Below are 17,012 nucleotides of genomic sequence, written 5' to 3'. Positions count from 1 at the left end.
CGAGTCAGGGATATTGAAAGGCAGAACACTTGATACTTACTGTTATTCTCAGAGGGAAAAGGCTGGAAGTGACATTTCTCTAAAAAATATAAATGGGAAGTAAAGAAATCATTGGAAAAGACCACAATATTAAAGAATTTGAGCTTTGTATACCTGTAAAATTGCATCATAACGGTTTCCACATCCTAGGCCTCACTCTGGGCTTGCCGGCCAGAGAATTTGATTCCTACTGTTTCCTCCACCTTCAACTTTCTCTAAGGCTTTCATGTGTGAACTCGTTATGTAAATTACTATCCTTAATATCCTTCCAGTCAACATATAACATTCCCCCAGATTATTCTATATTGCTTGGTCAAAAAGATGCCATTAACTTTAAGACGTACTTTTAGGTGTAAGGAGGAAACCGTCCTGGGGTAGAGGTTAAGAGCTACAGCTGCTAACCAAAAGGTCAGCAGTTTGAATCCACTAGGTGCTCCCTGGAAACCCCATTGGGCAGTTCTACTCTGTCCTATAGATAGGGCCATTATGAGTCGGAATCGACTCGACATTAATGGGTTTGGTTTGGTTTTAGAGGTAAGGAAGAAACTACTGATCCTTTTCGGTTGGAAGGATTGATGGGAAGGTTTAGGAACAATTTGAATAGTGTTTTAAACATCTGAAAGAAAAATTCTTATTTAAGAATTTGTTGTTGTGTGCGGTCCAGTCGATTCCGACTCATAGCGACCCTATAGGACAGAGCAGAACTGCCCCATACGGTTTCCTAGGCTGTAATCTTTATGGAAGCAGATTGGCAGGTCTTTTCTTCTATGGAGCCGCTGGGTGGGTTCTAACTGCCGACTTTTTGGTTAGCAGCCTAGCGCTTAATCTTTGAGCCACTGCGATACCCCACGTTGGTTAGGGTGGAAGCAGAAAGTAGAAATCCTCTACAGGAGGCAGCAACTCACCTGACGCGCTGCATCCAGAGGGCCGCGCCACGGGTAGACGCTGCCTGCTATCTCTGGACAGCACCAGCTGGGATTCGGTAGGAGGATATAGCGACGCCGAGATCCAGAACTGCTTGGCCAAGTTTACGTCTGGTTCGGAGGAGCCGGCAAACACCAGTGGTCCGTGCGGGAAAGTTTCATCCGACTCTTTTAGGCTGCTGGGACTTCCTCTGGGCCGCGTCTCCATGGCAGCTCAGGACGCTTCTCCGAGCTCTCTCTTCCCTCCCACAGGCCCGCCCCTCCGGGAACTGCTAGATTGGTAACAGTAACAGCCGGAAGCCCTTGGTCTTCTCGGTAGGTGTTGGGGTCTAGCGCGTGCTTTGGGAAGACCTGAAGCCTACGTCTGCGGTGATCAGAGGTTTCGGGACCAGTCCAAGCCTTGGAGTTGAGAAGAGTCAAAACCCCAACTTTGGGGCGTGTCCTGTCCTATTGGAGCCAGTGGGGTAGTAGTTTAGCCCTCGCATCCTCAAACTGCTCTCCACCTCCCAAACTCCCAACCCAAAAAGGAAATCCTAAACTTTAAATACCTTTGCCCCACAGCCCCAATCTCTGCTTCCAGCCTAGATTGCCGAGGCTCAACATCCCCTACATGGAAATTCTGGTGCCTGCGTTGGCTGGAGAATTCAATAGGGCGGCTCAGATATTAGCCTATGGGAGAGCTAGGGGTATGAACTGGGCCGATAGGTACTCATGCTTATATTCTTTTTCTCCAAATCTTTTAAGATAAACCCTACGAAATAAGCTTATTTATTTAGATCCTAACGCCATCTGCTAGTCATTTTCACTAAAAGCTGCCTAGAATGCAACAGTTGGATCACTAAAAGAAGGAATGTATCAGAATGGATTAAGTCCCTTCATGAAAAATAAGTTTTGAAAGATTGTTAATATAGTCTAATCAAAATATAAACAAATATGTGCGCATAGCTTCCCTGGCAGGTTTTGTTAACCGAGGGACAATAACCGTTTCAGCAACAGAAGTTTTAATTACTGTGACAGGAACACAGACGGACATAACAGAGCCAGTTCAGGAAAGGAAATGAAAACACAGTAATAACCATAATTTATGTCTCAGTTGGCACTTTATTCTTTCAAAGTATTATTAACAATATCTTCTCATGGAAAGATAGTTCAAAAGTTGATAATCACAAGACTATATAGGAAAAAAAATTCCTATTTTCCAGTATGTTAAAACAAACAAAAAACCCCTAAACCGGTTGCCATCTAGTCGATTCCAACTCATAGTGACCCTATAGGACAGAGTAGAACTGCCCCACAGGGTTTCCAAGGAGCAGCCGGTGGATTTGAACTGCCGACCTTTTGGTTAGCGGCGAAGCTCTTAGCCACTGCACCACCAGGGCTCCAATGTATTAAGGTATCTAAAATCTTTTGGTTAAGAGCTTGAAGGAATATTGAAAAATTATACCCATCTCATACATTGCATGTTTTAGCAGATAAAATGTTGATGTCGCTTTGTTCAGCTATTGGTAAATAGGCGATGCATAATAGTAGCATGTATCAGCACCCCACCCCCCGCCCCGTCCCCAAACACATCAGTGTTGCGTAAGTAGCTTAGGATGAATTATCAAGTCTTTTTACCTGGCTGTGTGGTTAGTGATTGGTACTATTAGCAATCAGCTAACTACACTGCCTAGTAACTAGACTCACAGAAAGGTAATTTCTGTCAGAAACTGCAGTCTCAAGGTGGTGCCTCCATAAATTGCGATAGGCAGATCATGGGTTTAGTTTAGTCGACAGGTTGGTGACTAGCCTAGTAAATGATAAACACAATGAATCTCGGCATACAGTTTCAAACGTTATATGGTGGGCTCCTCCAAGCAGTTTAAAGTCATTAAATCCCACAAATTTTGCTTTCCTCATATGAGATTGTACAATCTTACTTTACTCATAGAGACAGCTAACCATTTAACTGTGTCTAGAAAAATAAGCCTGAGCGTCCGCAGGTTTGCTCGTACTTTGGCGAGGTGCTCGCGCTTAGGGCGCTCTCCCGGGCCGCCGCTGACGCACCGAGTCGCTCAGCGCAGCCTCCTCCTCACGCGCCGCGAGCCAGGCGCGAGCCCCTCCGGCGCGGCGCCGAGCGATGCTGTGCCTTGTTTTGATGGCAGTGGAGTTAGTGATTGTAAGCGCCCGAGTACAATCAGCTAATTACACTGCCTACAAACCGAGCACCGGGCGCCCGCGGGCTGCAGCTCCGGACGGTCCGCAGCGTCTCCGGCGGGTCGGGGCCCGACTCGGCCTCACACTTCACAGAGGGCGAATCTCGACGGGGCTCGGGCGCGCGGCCCAGGGGGAGGGGCTTCCCGGCCCCCGCAGCGCGCTCCTGGGCCAAGCGGCACCCTCGCCCGGCCGGCGCGCGTTATGCCAGCCCCGCCGGGTCCTCACCGCGTAGCCACGGCCAGGGGGCGGCGCTGCCGGCGGGGACGTGCCTCCCGGGCCGCGCACCCCAACCCCAGGTGACCCTGGGAGCTCCAGGCCGGAGGGCTCCATCTCCACCAGCCGGAGCGCCTCCGCCCTGCCTCCGTGCCCTCAGTCTACCCCATCTTCGAGGTCCCTCCCCCTCAGGTTCCTCTCCTCCTCGCTTTCTGAGGCCGACTCCCACCTCCCCGTCCCTCGGCTCAGAAACCTTCTCTTCAGGTCCCAGCCCAAACCCCAGAGACTGGTCTCTCAGCCCTGTGCGCCCCGCAGCTCCGAACAGCCGAGTGACCCCAGCGGTGGCCAGCCAACCGCCCTTGGAACCCCGCGGGTGGAGGGGCGGGGCGGACGCGCTGTGGGGCGGGGTGGGGGAGGGGAAGGGAGGGGAGGGTGGGGTGGGGGAGGGGAGGGTGGGGTGGGGGAGGGGAGGGTGGGGTGGGGGAGGGGAGGGAGCTGCGAGACCGGAAAGAGGGCGGGCCCCTTGAGGGACTCTTGGGAAGAGGCCTTGGAGACAGGCATAGATTCTTGAGTAGTTTCTTTCCTGACAGAGGTGAAAGGGCAGAGTCCTTTCCTCCCCCCCATCCCTCTCCCCAAGAAACCATGAAGACCCATTGTGTTTTTATGTCCATTGCATTCAGGGAAAACAGATTTCCAGGTACCTCAAATTGTAGGCCTGGTTTTTCAAATGGAGGTAGGCCTGGGTAGCCTCTGACAGGTGGAAAGCCTGCCTGTTGAGAGTTCCATCCCTGCCTGTGCCTTCCCTTGAGGACTTGGCCTTATACTTTTGTAGGGCATGCAGTGAGGCAAAAGGCTGGATCTTCTAGTCAAATAAAGAGCCAGCCAGCTCCTTAGTTATGAGCAAGGTGTGGTCCTCTTGAGATCCAGGCCTTAGTTTTGAACTCTCAAGGTCAGCTTTAGGTAAAATTATTCCTGCTTTCAGCAAATATTTAAATAATTGCTGTGTGTTCAGCAGCTAAGAAGTATAAGGCATGGCCATTCTACCTTCCAAATGCACCTTCTAGGTGTAACACAAAGTGAACAAGTGTTATTTACCATTCAAGACAGTATATAACAAATCACTAAACTGTGTAGGCTTTACTGCTAGAAATAGAAGCAGGGGAGCAATCAGTCAGGGATAGTTAATGGAGGAGGTGAGACTAGAGTAGGGCCTGAAGCAAGAGCAAATTTGGATATTTAGAGCAAGGGTTGTGGAAACTAGAGAAATAATGTCTTGGGAGGAATTTTATTATCCTATTCTCAGAATTTTATTCCTAAAGATGTAAAGGTGTTTATGTGTGTATTCACAGTAGATCAGACAAAGGAGGCAGCTACAGAGGACTTCTGCTCTACTAATAATTCTTTCCTTTTTTTTAGCACTCCTTCCCCTCTTCCTTCAGTGAAAGAATCAGGAGAAGAAAAGCAGTGTGATCTGATGACAGACTTTGTGGGACTCAGTTGGGAAGAAGGAGACACCCTAGAGTATAATCTTCATGCACCAGCATAGTGCAATCACTGTTGACCCCGAAGGCTAGTTTTCCACAAGGAACACTTTGCAGCTGTAGATTGACTTCCTAAACTCAGCAAATGGCCTCATGGATGCCACTAGTAACAGGGGTAGGACCAGGTAACCTGGATCATTCAACACAAACTCCAAAGTTACACTAGTAAACACCAGAAGTACTTCCCAAGGATGAGTTTGAGTGAGTTACAGCATTATTTTTGTGTATGAAAGACAGCACATTTCTGCCAGGCGTATGGTTTGCTGTGAACACCAAAGTGAAGAGTAACAAACCAAAGTGAAGTATAAAACTAAATCACTTACACTTGTTAAAATGTGTATTATACCAAGCTGCACCAGGCGACATGCTAAAATCAGAGCTAATTAACCTCTGGGCTACCTCGAGATAACTGCAGAGCCAACTTTGTAATTTTATGTTTATATAAAAAATCAGGAGTAAAATAGCCTCCATTCCATTAACAAGTATGCAGACTTATAAAATCTCTTAGGTTTAGGACATAGTTATTAAGAAACAATTCTGTTATTTCAAATTGTTAGTCATTTTTACCAAATTCAGTATTTAATACTTCTTCCCAATTGATATTTTATGATTATTAGTTGCATCTTAAATGTCTTACCTGAATTGGATTGCTGCTCTCCAAGGCAATGGTTGAGGTAGATGCCTTGACAAATTAGACTTTTAAAACGTTTCTTCAAAAGTAGTTAAAAAAAAAGAAAAACTCATACATAAAAGTCTTCGAGATACATTGCCTACTGAAATAATTTTTTAAAATGCAGTTTATGTAGTATGTAATACAACTGAAAAATTAAAATAATGACAAAAAATGTGTGTGACCTAGTTCTGTTCACATTGAAAGAAAGAAAAAAAAAAAAAAAAGAATGCTTGTTCTTATGGTTGCTGTTGATTTGGCCTGCAGTTACTAGAGAAACTCCAAGGGCCTCACTCCCTTTATGGTTCATGTCTAGGCATGCCTGGAGACCAGGGAGACCCACAATTTAATCTAAGTAAGAATGCTTGTGGTGTTTTAAATGCCCAAACAGAAGATTGCATTTGTTTTAGACAGCACCAGGAAGGCACCTTTCAGGGGAATTGTTTATGGTTTTAATTTATGGGCTTTTGGTCATTGGGGAGGTTGGGGGAGATGAGGGATAAGGAGAAGTGGTGAGGTTGGAGATTAGGAGGAAACCAAGAAGAGTATAGAAAGAAATACCTCCTTATTTAGATTTGGCAAATTTGTTTTGTCTTAACTTATCACACCGAGGTAAAAGACTAGAGAGATGGGGGTTGGGGCTTTGGAAATAACTTCTTCCCTTTAACACGCGAAACCTCACAATGTGAACGTTTTCTATTTCTCACAGTTTTTGAAGGATGCTGTTGGGGGAGGAAGAGATCAAGAGTCAGAATGATTAGAGATTATTGGATTTTAGTAGCTTCTTCTTAAACCTGTTTAAAAAAAAATGCATATTTACTCTTAGGAAATATAAACTTATGTTTCGTTTTTACCTGCATCAATAAACATGAGATTACCTTATTAACATTCATGATGCTATACTTAGGAACTACTTTATATCTTGAAGCAAGACTAAATTGAAGTCAACATTAGTGCTTTTAAAGAACTAAAAATTGATGATTCATTATGAGAGATTTTCCTCCTATCTAAAATGAAGTGCCCGCAGTTTTCATAATTTCATACTTCTGGTTCCATTTCATTCTGCTCTCATTATTAGTAAAAGTGTACCAGATTCTTAATTAGCCTCTTGATTGTGTTCATTGATTAATCAATACTGCTGCTTTCAATAAAAATGTTAATTTGTCTTTTGCTAATCAGAAACAATCTAACAAAATAGGCTTTATAACTGAAGTTGCACTGGCTCTTAGTTATGGCTTCTTGGGTAGGAACAAACATATTGTGTATTTAGCATATTTAGAGAACACAGCCTCTGTGGATTTATGGTCTAGTTGGATAGGAAAGTTGTATACATAGATAACTAACTAAAATAGATTATATTAAGTACCAAAATGGTTAGACTAATAGGTGCTTCAGGATCCTGAATACTAATGCAAGCTTCATTATTGCAAGCATTTAGGAAAAAGGAAAATCATCAAACTTTCGGGTAACAGGAGAAGGCTATATGGAAAAGATGAGATTTGAGCTGAATCTAGAAAGAAAAATGGTATCCCTGGGTGGTACAAAGAGTTAAAGTACTCACTGCTAACAGAAAAGTTGGAGGTTTGAACACACCTAGAGGCACCTTGGAAGAAAGGCCTGGTGATCAACTTCCAAAAAATCAGCCACTGAAAACTACTATGGAATCCAGTTCTACTCTGACATACATGAGGTCGCCATGAGTTGGAATGGACTCAGGGGCAACTGGTTTTAGAAGGAAAAATAGGATATAGATAAAGGGAGAAAACGGAGAGTGAATGTTCTTGGTATTGGAACTACTTGAGAAGGAAAAATGCATGCAAATTCTTGGAGACCATAGTATACATAGCAAATTGGGAGAGCGAGGAGCATGCCCCCACTGCAGAAATACGGTTAGAGAGGCAGATAAGTAGGAGAAAGATCATGGAGAACTTCAAATGTTAGGCCAGGGAGTTTTAATCTCATTTTTCTAACAGAGAGGCCCATGATATATACACCATGTGGTTTTATGGAGAATAATAAAGTAGCATAAATTATAAGAGGGAGAGACAGAGGAGACTAAAAATCCATTTTGGAGATTATTTTAATTGGGTATGAAAAAAAATGAAGTGATGTAGAAAATATGGAATGAGTGACAAGATTTTGTGATGGAAACTTTACAGAACTTGGTGACTGGTTAAAGTGATGAGAGAGAGGACAAGATTAGCTTCCAGATTTCAGTGATAAGTAGAGGTGTGGGGAGACAAATCTAGTCCGAGGACAATGATGATGAGTTTAAGTTTAGGTGTATTGAGTTTTAGGTAATGGGAGGACATTGTGGTAGAGTTAGCTATATGGAACTGGAATTCTAGAAAGAAGCCAGAACTGAAAAGAGAGATTTAGTAGTTTTCTGAAGCTGAAATAGTTGAACCCACAGGGGTCAGTGAAGTCCCTAAAGGAGGTGCATTATCTTATTCTTCACTGGGTCCTTGTGTGATTAATCTAGCACAGAGTAGGTATATATTGTTTATACAGACAGCAATGTATTATTCTTGAATAAAGAGAACGAGGAAAGCTAAAGAGTCAGGGCCAAATTTTGAGAGTATCCCTCTCCTGTTTACAGGCCAAACCCCAAAACCCATTGCCAACAAGTTGATTCTGACTCATAGCGACCCTATAGGACAGAGTAGAACTGCCCCATAGGGTTTCCAAGGAACTGCTGGTGGATTCAAACTGCCAACATTTTGATTAGCAGCCATAGCTCTTAACTACTTCACCACTAGAGCTCCTATTTACTGGCGGGAGGAAGTAAATCTTGAAAAGAGTTAGCCCACAAGGAGAAGCAGAAAAGGCACTGTCACAAAACCCAAGCTGATTTAAACAGGGCCATATACACACACAGGAATTCAACGGAAACTGCTGTATCAGCCCAATCACATCATAAGGTTTGTTTAGTGAAATTATCCACAGTGCAGCAGAAGATTGAATTGGCTTTACCAAATGATTGGCTCTACCCCAGTGAAACCACCACTTATTTGTTCGGTTTGTCATACTATGGTGGCTTGTGTGTCATTGTGGTGCTGGAAGCTATGCCACCAGTATTTCAAATACCAGCAGGGTCACCCATGGTGGACAGGTTTCAGTGGAGCTTGCAGACTAAGACAGACTAGGAAGAAGGACCTGGTGATGTAGTTCTAAAAAAGTTGGCCAGTGAAAACCTTGTGGATAGCAGCAGAACTTGGTCTGATATAGTGCTTGAAATGAGCTCCTCAGGTTGGAAGGCACTCAAACTACTACTGGGGAAGAGCTGCCTCCTCAAAGTAGTCGACCTCAGTAACTTGGATGGAGTAAGTTTTCAGGACTATCATTTACTAATGCGGCATGACTGAAAATGAGAAGAAACAGCTGCAAATATCCATTAATAATTGAAATGTGGAATGTACGAAATATGAATCTAGGAAAATTGGAAGTAGTCAAACATGAAATGGAAGACTTGTAGGTATCCTAGGCATTAGTGAGCTGAAATGGACTGGTATTGACCATTTTGAATTGGACAGTCACATGGTCTACTATGTCAGGAATGAGAAATTGAAGAGGAATGTCATTGCATTCATTGTCAGAATGAACATTTCAAGATCTATTCTGAAATACAATGCTGTAGGTGATAGGATAATATCCATATGCCTACAAGGAACACCAGTTAATAAGACTATTATTCAAATTTACCCACCAACCGCTAATGCCAAAGATGAAGAAATTGAAGATCTTTACCAACTTCTGTAGTCTGAAACTGATCAAATGTGCAGTCAAGATACATTGATAATTACTTGTAATTGGAATGCAAAAGTCGGAAACAAAGAAGAATGATCAATAGTTGGAAAATATGGCCTTGGTTATAAAAATGATGCTGTATTACACAATAGACTTTTGCAAGACCAACAACCTATTCATTGCAAAGACTTTTTTTCAACAACATAAACAGTGACTACACATGTGGACCTTGCCAGATGTAATACACGGGAATCAAATCGACTACATCTGTGGAAAGAGATGATGGAAAAGCTCAATATCATCAATCAAAACAAGGCCAGGGGCTGACTGTGGAATAGGCCATGAATTCCTCATATGTAAGTTCAAGTTGAAGCTGAAGAAAATTAGAACAAGTCCACGAGAGCCAAAGTACGACCTTGAATATATCCCACCTGAATTTAGAGACCATCTCAAAAATAGATTTGATGCATTGAACACTAATGACCGAAGACCAGACAAGTTGTAGGATGACATTGAGGACATCATACATAAAGAAAGCAAAAGGTCATTTAAAAGACAGGAAAAGAGAGAAAAGACCAAAATGGATGTCAGAAGAGACTCTGAAAGTTGCTTTTGAACTTAGAGTAGCTAAAGTGAATGAAGGGAAGAAATGATGAAGTAAAAGAGCTGACCAGAAGACAAAGCAAAGCATTATAATGAAGAGTGCAAAGACCTGGAGTTAGAAATCCAAAAGGAAAGAACATGCTCAGCATTTCTTAAGCAGAAAGAACTGAAGAAAAAATTCAAGTCTTGAGTTGCAGTATTGAAGAATTCTATGGGCAGAAACTGAGTGATGCAGGAAGCATTGAAAGAAGATGGAAGGAATACACAGAGTCACTGTACCAAAAAGAACTGGTCCATATTCAACCATTTCAGGAGGTAACATATGATCAAGAACTTATGGTACTGAAGGAGAAGTCCAAGCTGCAGTGAAGGCATTGACGAAAAACGAGGCTTCAGGAATTGACAGAATACCAATTGAAATGTTTCAACAAACAGATGCAACGCTGGAAGTTTCTCACTTGTCTATGCCAAGAAATTTGGATGACAGCTTCCTGGCCAACCGAATGGAAGAGAACCATATTTGTGCCCACGCCAAAGAACGGTGATCCAAAAGAATGCGGAAATTATCAGACAATATCATTAATATCACTCACAAGTAAAATTTTGAGAAGGTAATTAAACGGTCGCAGCAGTACATCAGCAGGAACTGCTAGAAATTCAAGCCAGATTCAGAAGAGGGCCTGAAATGAGGGATCCCTTTTGGATTTCTAACTCCAGGTCTTTGCACATTTCATTATAATACTTTGTCTTCTGTTCAGCCCTTTTACTTCATCATTTCTTCCCTTCGTTCACTTTAGCTACTTTACGTTCAAGAGCAACTTTCAGATCAGCAGTTCGAATCCACCAGCTGCTCCTTGGAAACCTTATGGGGCAGTTCTACTCTGTCCTATAGAATTGCTGTGAGTTGGAATCGACTCAACAGCACTAACAACAAAAACAACCTTTATTTTTATTTTGTTTTTAAAAATTAATGTGCTTTAGGTGAAAGTTCACACCTCAAGTTACCCTGATAATTTTAGCTCATCTTGAGTCTTTCCCTTGTCTAACTCCTTTTACACTCAGTATATTCGTTCTACAATTAATATCTTCCTTTAAGTAGGAGGGAAACCCTGGTGGTGTAGTGATTAAGTACTACGGCTGCTAACTAAAAGGTTGGCAGTTTGAATCCACCAGGTGCTCCTTGGAAACTCTATGGGGTTCTACCTGTCCTATAGGGTCTCTATGAGTCAGAATCGACTCGACAGCAACAGGTTTGGTTCTTTGGTTTTAAGTAGGAGAGTATTATTCTCCTATACTGTAATTGTATTTTGAGTTCAGCACTTTTTATAATAGTATAGAGTGCTTACACACACACATTCATTTTATTAGCATAAAAAACAAGGTCAGTGGTTGGAACTCACTGGCTGTTCTGTGGGAAAAGATCTGGCATTCTGCTTCTGTAACAATTTACAGCCTTGGAAACCCTGTGGTGCAACTCTACTCTGCCCTATAGGGTCGCTATGAGTAGGAATCAACTTGAAGGCATTTTGTGTGTGTGTGTGTGTGTGTGTGTGTGTGTAAAAAAACAAACAACTAATCAAACCAGTTGCTGTTGAGTCAATTTCAACTCAGGGCGACCCTATGTGTTTCAGAGTAAAACTATATTCCATAGAGTTTTCATGGCTGTGACTTTTCGGAAGCAGATTGCTAAGCCTTTCTTCCAAGGAGCCTCCATTTTTGCCAACACAAATGGTTAATATTAATATTAGCATAGAGTGCTGTATATACAAACATTTTCTGACACACTGAATTTTTTTGTGGATTGTCTTGGTTCCCCAACTTGATGCATGGTATATTTATTTCTTTTGTGGCCTCTAGCGTAGTGCCCTTTACATTATAAGGGCTCTGTAATGAACATAGAAAATACAAACTGGGAAAAACTCTTGTGGGAAATAAAACACTTGCATGGTAATTTTACAAAAAAGCAGTACATAGTATAGGACTTGTTTAGTTTATCAATTAAAAGAGTTTCACTTGGAAGGTTAGAGTACTTTAAACTTAATTTCTTTTGGGTTCAAGTCAACCTTGCATGACTGTAGAGTTTTATTAGGTAACGTTTTTTGGATATACAATTTTGTTCTAACAATTAATGTAACTTCCTATACGTGATTTGAACATGATGGAACTGAGTTTGTGTGCGGGCTGAAGAATCAGTTCATTGTTTTACAAAATAGTGTTACAAAAAGTACACTTCCCATCAGAAGTGAGATTTTTCCTAAAACACCTTTACTTTTTTGCTTGTTAGCAATGATGTGCATCTGCAAATGGATGGGTGAGCCTCAGGTTGTGCTTGTCACTTAAGAAAAACCAAACCCACTGCTGACCAGGCCATTCCGACTCTGGGACAGAGTACAACTGGCCCATAGGGTTTCCAAGGAGTGGCTGGTGGATTTGAACTGCCAACCTTTTGGTTAGCAGCCAAATGCTTAACCACCACACCACCAGGGCCCTGACTTAAGAAAGGAAAGTTAATAAAATCAAGGAGGGCTGATTGTAAGGTTGGCTATGACATCACAAGTCCCGTGAATTTAATGTTCAATTTAGATGATATCTGAAAGTTGTTTGGCCTATTTTTAAACTCTTATAAGCATAAATATTTTCATTTTACAGGTGAAGTTTGACTAAAATCGAGAAGGCAAATGGAGAACCAGGGTTTTAAGTTTTTCCTTTATCGATGAACTATGGAACTTGAAGATACCTTATCGATCAAGCTGTACCTTCCCCTCCCCCTCATTTTAAAATGAAGAAATGCAATTCTAGAAACTGGTACTTTTACAAGGTAATTTTGGTCACTTTCATGTTTTTTTTTTTTTTTACCATTTGATTCTCTGTTACAGGCTTCATAGGAAGGTAAAATATATCTTTGACACTTCTCCTTCGTTCTTTTCTTCATTCTCATTTCAAATGGTCGGAAGGCTACTTCTCCTGTTTTCTGTGATGCCTCACCCAGGTTTACTCCCCTCACCCAAGCCATCTATAGATAGAACACCATCCTTTTCTTCTACTGTTGGTAGCTCATTTACTTCAAAATGAAATCCTGGAAAGACAATGCTGGAACAAGGGAATAAATGTCTATAATGGGAATTTTAGACATTATACACAAACAGTGGGTGAGCTGTTTTTTGTTTGTTTTTCAAATTTCCGAAGTCATTGTCTATTCTACTTAAATATGAGATTAGCATAGGCCAGCCTAGGCTGGGTCTTCTGCTAAATTCTAATGTCTTTTAAAAATATTTTATTGCGTTTTAGATGAAAATTTACAGCTCAAATTAGTTTCTCATTCAAAAATTTATATGCAAATTGTTTTGTGACATTGGTTGCAATCCCTGCAATGTGTCAGCACTCTCCCCCTTTCCCTTTCTACATGGGTTCCTTGCGTCCATTTGTCCGGTTTTCTTGTCCCTTCCTGCCTTCTAGCCTTTGCTTTTGGGTAGGTGTTGCCCATTTGGTCTTGTGTACTTGAACTAAGAAATACATGCTTCATGTGTGCTACTGTTTGCTTCATAGGCCTGCCTAATCTTTGGTTGAAAGGTGGTCTTCAAGAGTGGCTTCAGTTCTGAGTCAGCAGGATTCTAATGTCTTTTTAATGGATGTTACTACCTGAGTATTTTGTCCCTGGGTCAACAAGCAGTTAAGAGCTCAGCTACTAACTGAAAGTTTGGCAGTTTAAATCCACCCAGAGGCACCTCAGAAAAAAGGCCTGGTGAATTACTTCCAAAAGGTCATAGCCATTAAAAACCCTATGGAGCACAGTTGTACTCTGAAACACATGGGGCTGCCATAAATTGGAATCCACTGAATGGAAATTAGTCTGTTGGTTGGTTATTTAGTTGCCATAGAAATCTCAGTATACCTCCATCTAATTAATCATTGTTCTTTTTATACTGGCTCTTCTGCTGAACTCTTTAATTCTTTCAATGATAGCATTATTCTTTTGGTTACTAATACTTGAACCTTGGAGTAATATTTGAGTATCTCATTTCTCAGACTCTGCATCCAGTCACTTGCATACATATCTAATTTCCGTCTCTAGATTATAAATCTCTTGAAAGGAAAGTAGACTTTTTTTTTTTTTATCACCTACAGCCTTTGTAGTGTTCAGTAAATAGTCACTGAATGAATGTTAGTTAGAACAGAAGGCGTAGCTGTCATTAATGTATAGAAAATGATTTAAGTAAGGCGTTTAAATCATCATAAACAAGTAACCAAAGGAAGTCTTGCATGAAGTTTAGTTTCTATTTGATTGTTCTTTCCTGAAATCTAAGTACATTGTTATTCTACTGTTCTGTTCATAACTTGCAAGGCTTGCCTGGGCCTGTTGTAGGAAATACTGCTAGGAGAGTGTTCAAGCCTCCTCAGCTAATATGCTTCACCAACTCAGAGTGCAATAATATCAACAGTATGTCATCTGGGAAGATGAAGAATTGAAAGAATTATTAAACACCTAGCACCATGTTCATATGGGAAACAGAAACATTAATCCTTTTAAAAGGAAAAAGTGGTGGATGTGGTAATGCATGTGTTGCCTTTAGTTCAGAAGCAAATTTTACTTCAGCAGTATATAGGTCATTGTCCTGATTTTCAGTTTTGTCACTTGTAACATATTAAAAAAAAGAAAAAGTTTTTGCAAAAGTCACTCCAGCAAGTGGCTAGAAAAGATAAGTCTAAATGATGCAAATTTGTCATAATAATCTTTGTGAGGCTCTAAGGCATTATTAAGAAATCAAAAGTGTAAAGTCAATTCAAAATCTCCTTGACATCCAGGAGATATCTATTGGAATGATATTGCCGCACATTAGAATCACTTGGGGAGCTTTAAAAAATCCTGATGCCCAGTTACACTCCATACCAAAAATTCAGAATGTCTAGGGGTAGGAGTCAGGTGCCAGTATTTTAAAAAATATTTTCAGGTACTTAAAAAATGCAGTAGTTTTGGGAATCCTTGGCATTGGGTAAGGGGAATAAGGATGATATTATGGACAACTGAAATAAATAAGATACTACAGAGGTGAGGATCATTAAGGCTCTATCCTCACCTTTATTTTTATATGTTTTGGGCATATAACCCATTAAACCCATTGCTGTTGAGTTGATTCCGACTCATAGCAACTGCATGTGTGTCAGAGTGGAACTGCTACATAGAGTTTTCTTGGCTGTAATTTTCAAGGAAGCAGAATGCCAAGCCTTTCTTCAGCAATGCTCGTGGGTTGGTTTTGAACTGCCAACCTTTAGGTTAGCAGCTGAGCACAAACCATTTACACCACCCAGGAACCTTCTCTGGGCAGATAGTGGTCACTTAAATACTTACTGAATTGAATAGAACTAATCTTAATTAAATCATGTCACTTGTAGATATCAAGGTGCTCATCAAGATTTATCCATTTGCATAGTTCTTATACCATTTCTCATACCTCTCAAGCTCAAAGACATTACAGTAACCAGTGCATCCCCTAATAGCTATATTCCATCCCACTTCCTCACTGGTGAAAATTTTAGTAATTGCACCAGTACAGAATGTTAAGAGCTATCAGTGTCCATATTCTACTACCACTAGCGATGAGGTTTCTATGCCAGCCAGCTAGTGAAAAGCCAGCTCCAAAGTCCCATTTTGGAGTCTGCTTCCTTAGAATACTAGCATCAAGCATCTTAGGTTGGGTTCCTTGGAAACAGACTGTGAGATGGAGAGATGCATGCAAAAGATTTATTGGGGAGTGCTCTTGAGAGATATACCTAAAAAGAAGCGAGGAAAAGAGGATTGAGCAGAAGGAGAGACTGTGATGAGGCTGCAGCTGAGGCCTAAGCTTATTTTATGGGAGTCCTGGAAATGAGATGGCCTTTCAGAGTTGTTGCAGATTGAGGCAAGGCCACAAGGGGGCCAGATTTTTGTATCCCCACATTAACAAGTCAATGGCTTCAGGCCACCCCTTGGATGGGGCATATGACTATAGGTGAGGCAGGTTATGAGGTCAATTTCCAGTGAGAGATACAGCTATAAGCCATCAGTAGCTGATATTCCTAGTGGTTGGTGCATAAATTATATTGGCCCTGAAGAGGTAACTGGCTAGAGGACCACAGCATCTACTACTATGTTCAGATTTACTTATCTTTGTCCAATGGGGAGCTCTTCATGTTTGCTCTAATGTCTTTTGACATGCCCCCCGCACCTTTTTTTTTTTTTTAGCTTCCTTACTTTCTGGTACAATGTATTTCTAATACATTTCCTAAACTAGAATGGCAATCAGCCATTTTTATTAGAAAATTTCTTTTTAAGTGGGGAATGGAAAATGGTACTTAGTGACTACAAAATGAGTGCTAAGTTTGCTTATTGCTGTTGGATTGTAATTGATTCTAGGCCTTTTCAGTGGATAAAACTAAAATATATATTTTTGAAAAGAAAAAACTGCCATAAATTCATACTAATATTTCTAATTCAAATTTAGCACTGTGAGATTTTTGCTTAATTTTAAAAAATACTTTTATCCCTTTTTCTTTATATTAAAAATATTAGTTTATAACAATATTAAAGTAAAATTTTCATTACCTACTCTATTATCTATCTACTAACATCTATCTTATCTATCTGTTGTTTTAAAATAATACTAATAGTACTATAAACTTTGAAGCTACAGAGTGATTTTTAAAAATATGTATCCTTGTAGCTTTGTTTGTCTTTAGAATATATTCCAATATGTTCTAGAGTTACTTGAAATATTTCTTTGTGTGGTTATATCAATAGGTATAATTTTCATTTGGTTAGTAGAATATAAGTATGTAAAGATTAACTTATTTGATTTTTCTGTTTATTATGAATTTTTAAGTAAAAATTTTTTGAGAAAACATTGAAGTTGTGAAAGATTTCATTTTACTTGGATCCACAATCAACATCCATGGAAGCAGCAGTCAAGAAACCAAAACACATATTGCATTGGGCAAATCTGGTGCAAAAGACCTCTTTAAAGTGTTAAAAAGCAAAGATGTCACTTTGAGGCCTAATGTGCACCTGACCCAAGCCATGGTATTTTCGTTTGTCTCATATGCATG

This window comes from Loxodonta africana, chromosome 7 (genome assembly GCF_030014295.1).
Source record: "Loxodonta africana isolate mLoxAfr1 chromosome 7, mLoxAfr1.hap2, whole genome shotgun sequence".
NCBI lineage: Eukaryota > Metazoa > Chordata > Mammalia > Proboscidea > Elephantidae > Loxodonta > Loxodonta africana.
The sequence above is the reverse complement of the archived record's forward strand: the minus strand, read 5'-3'. Positions refer to the sequence as shown.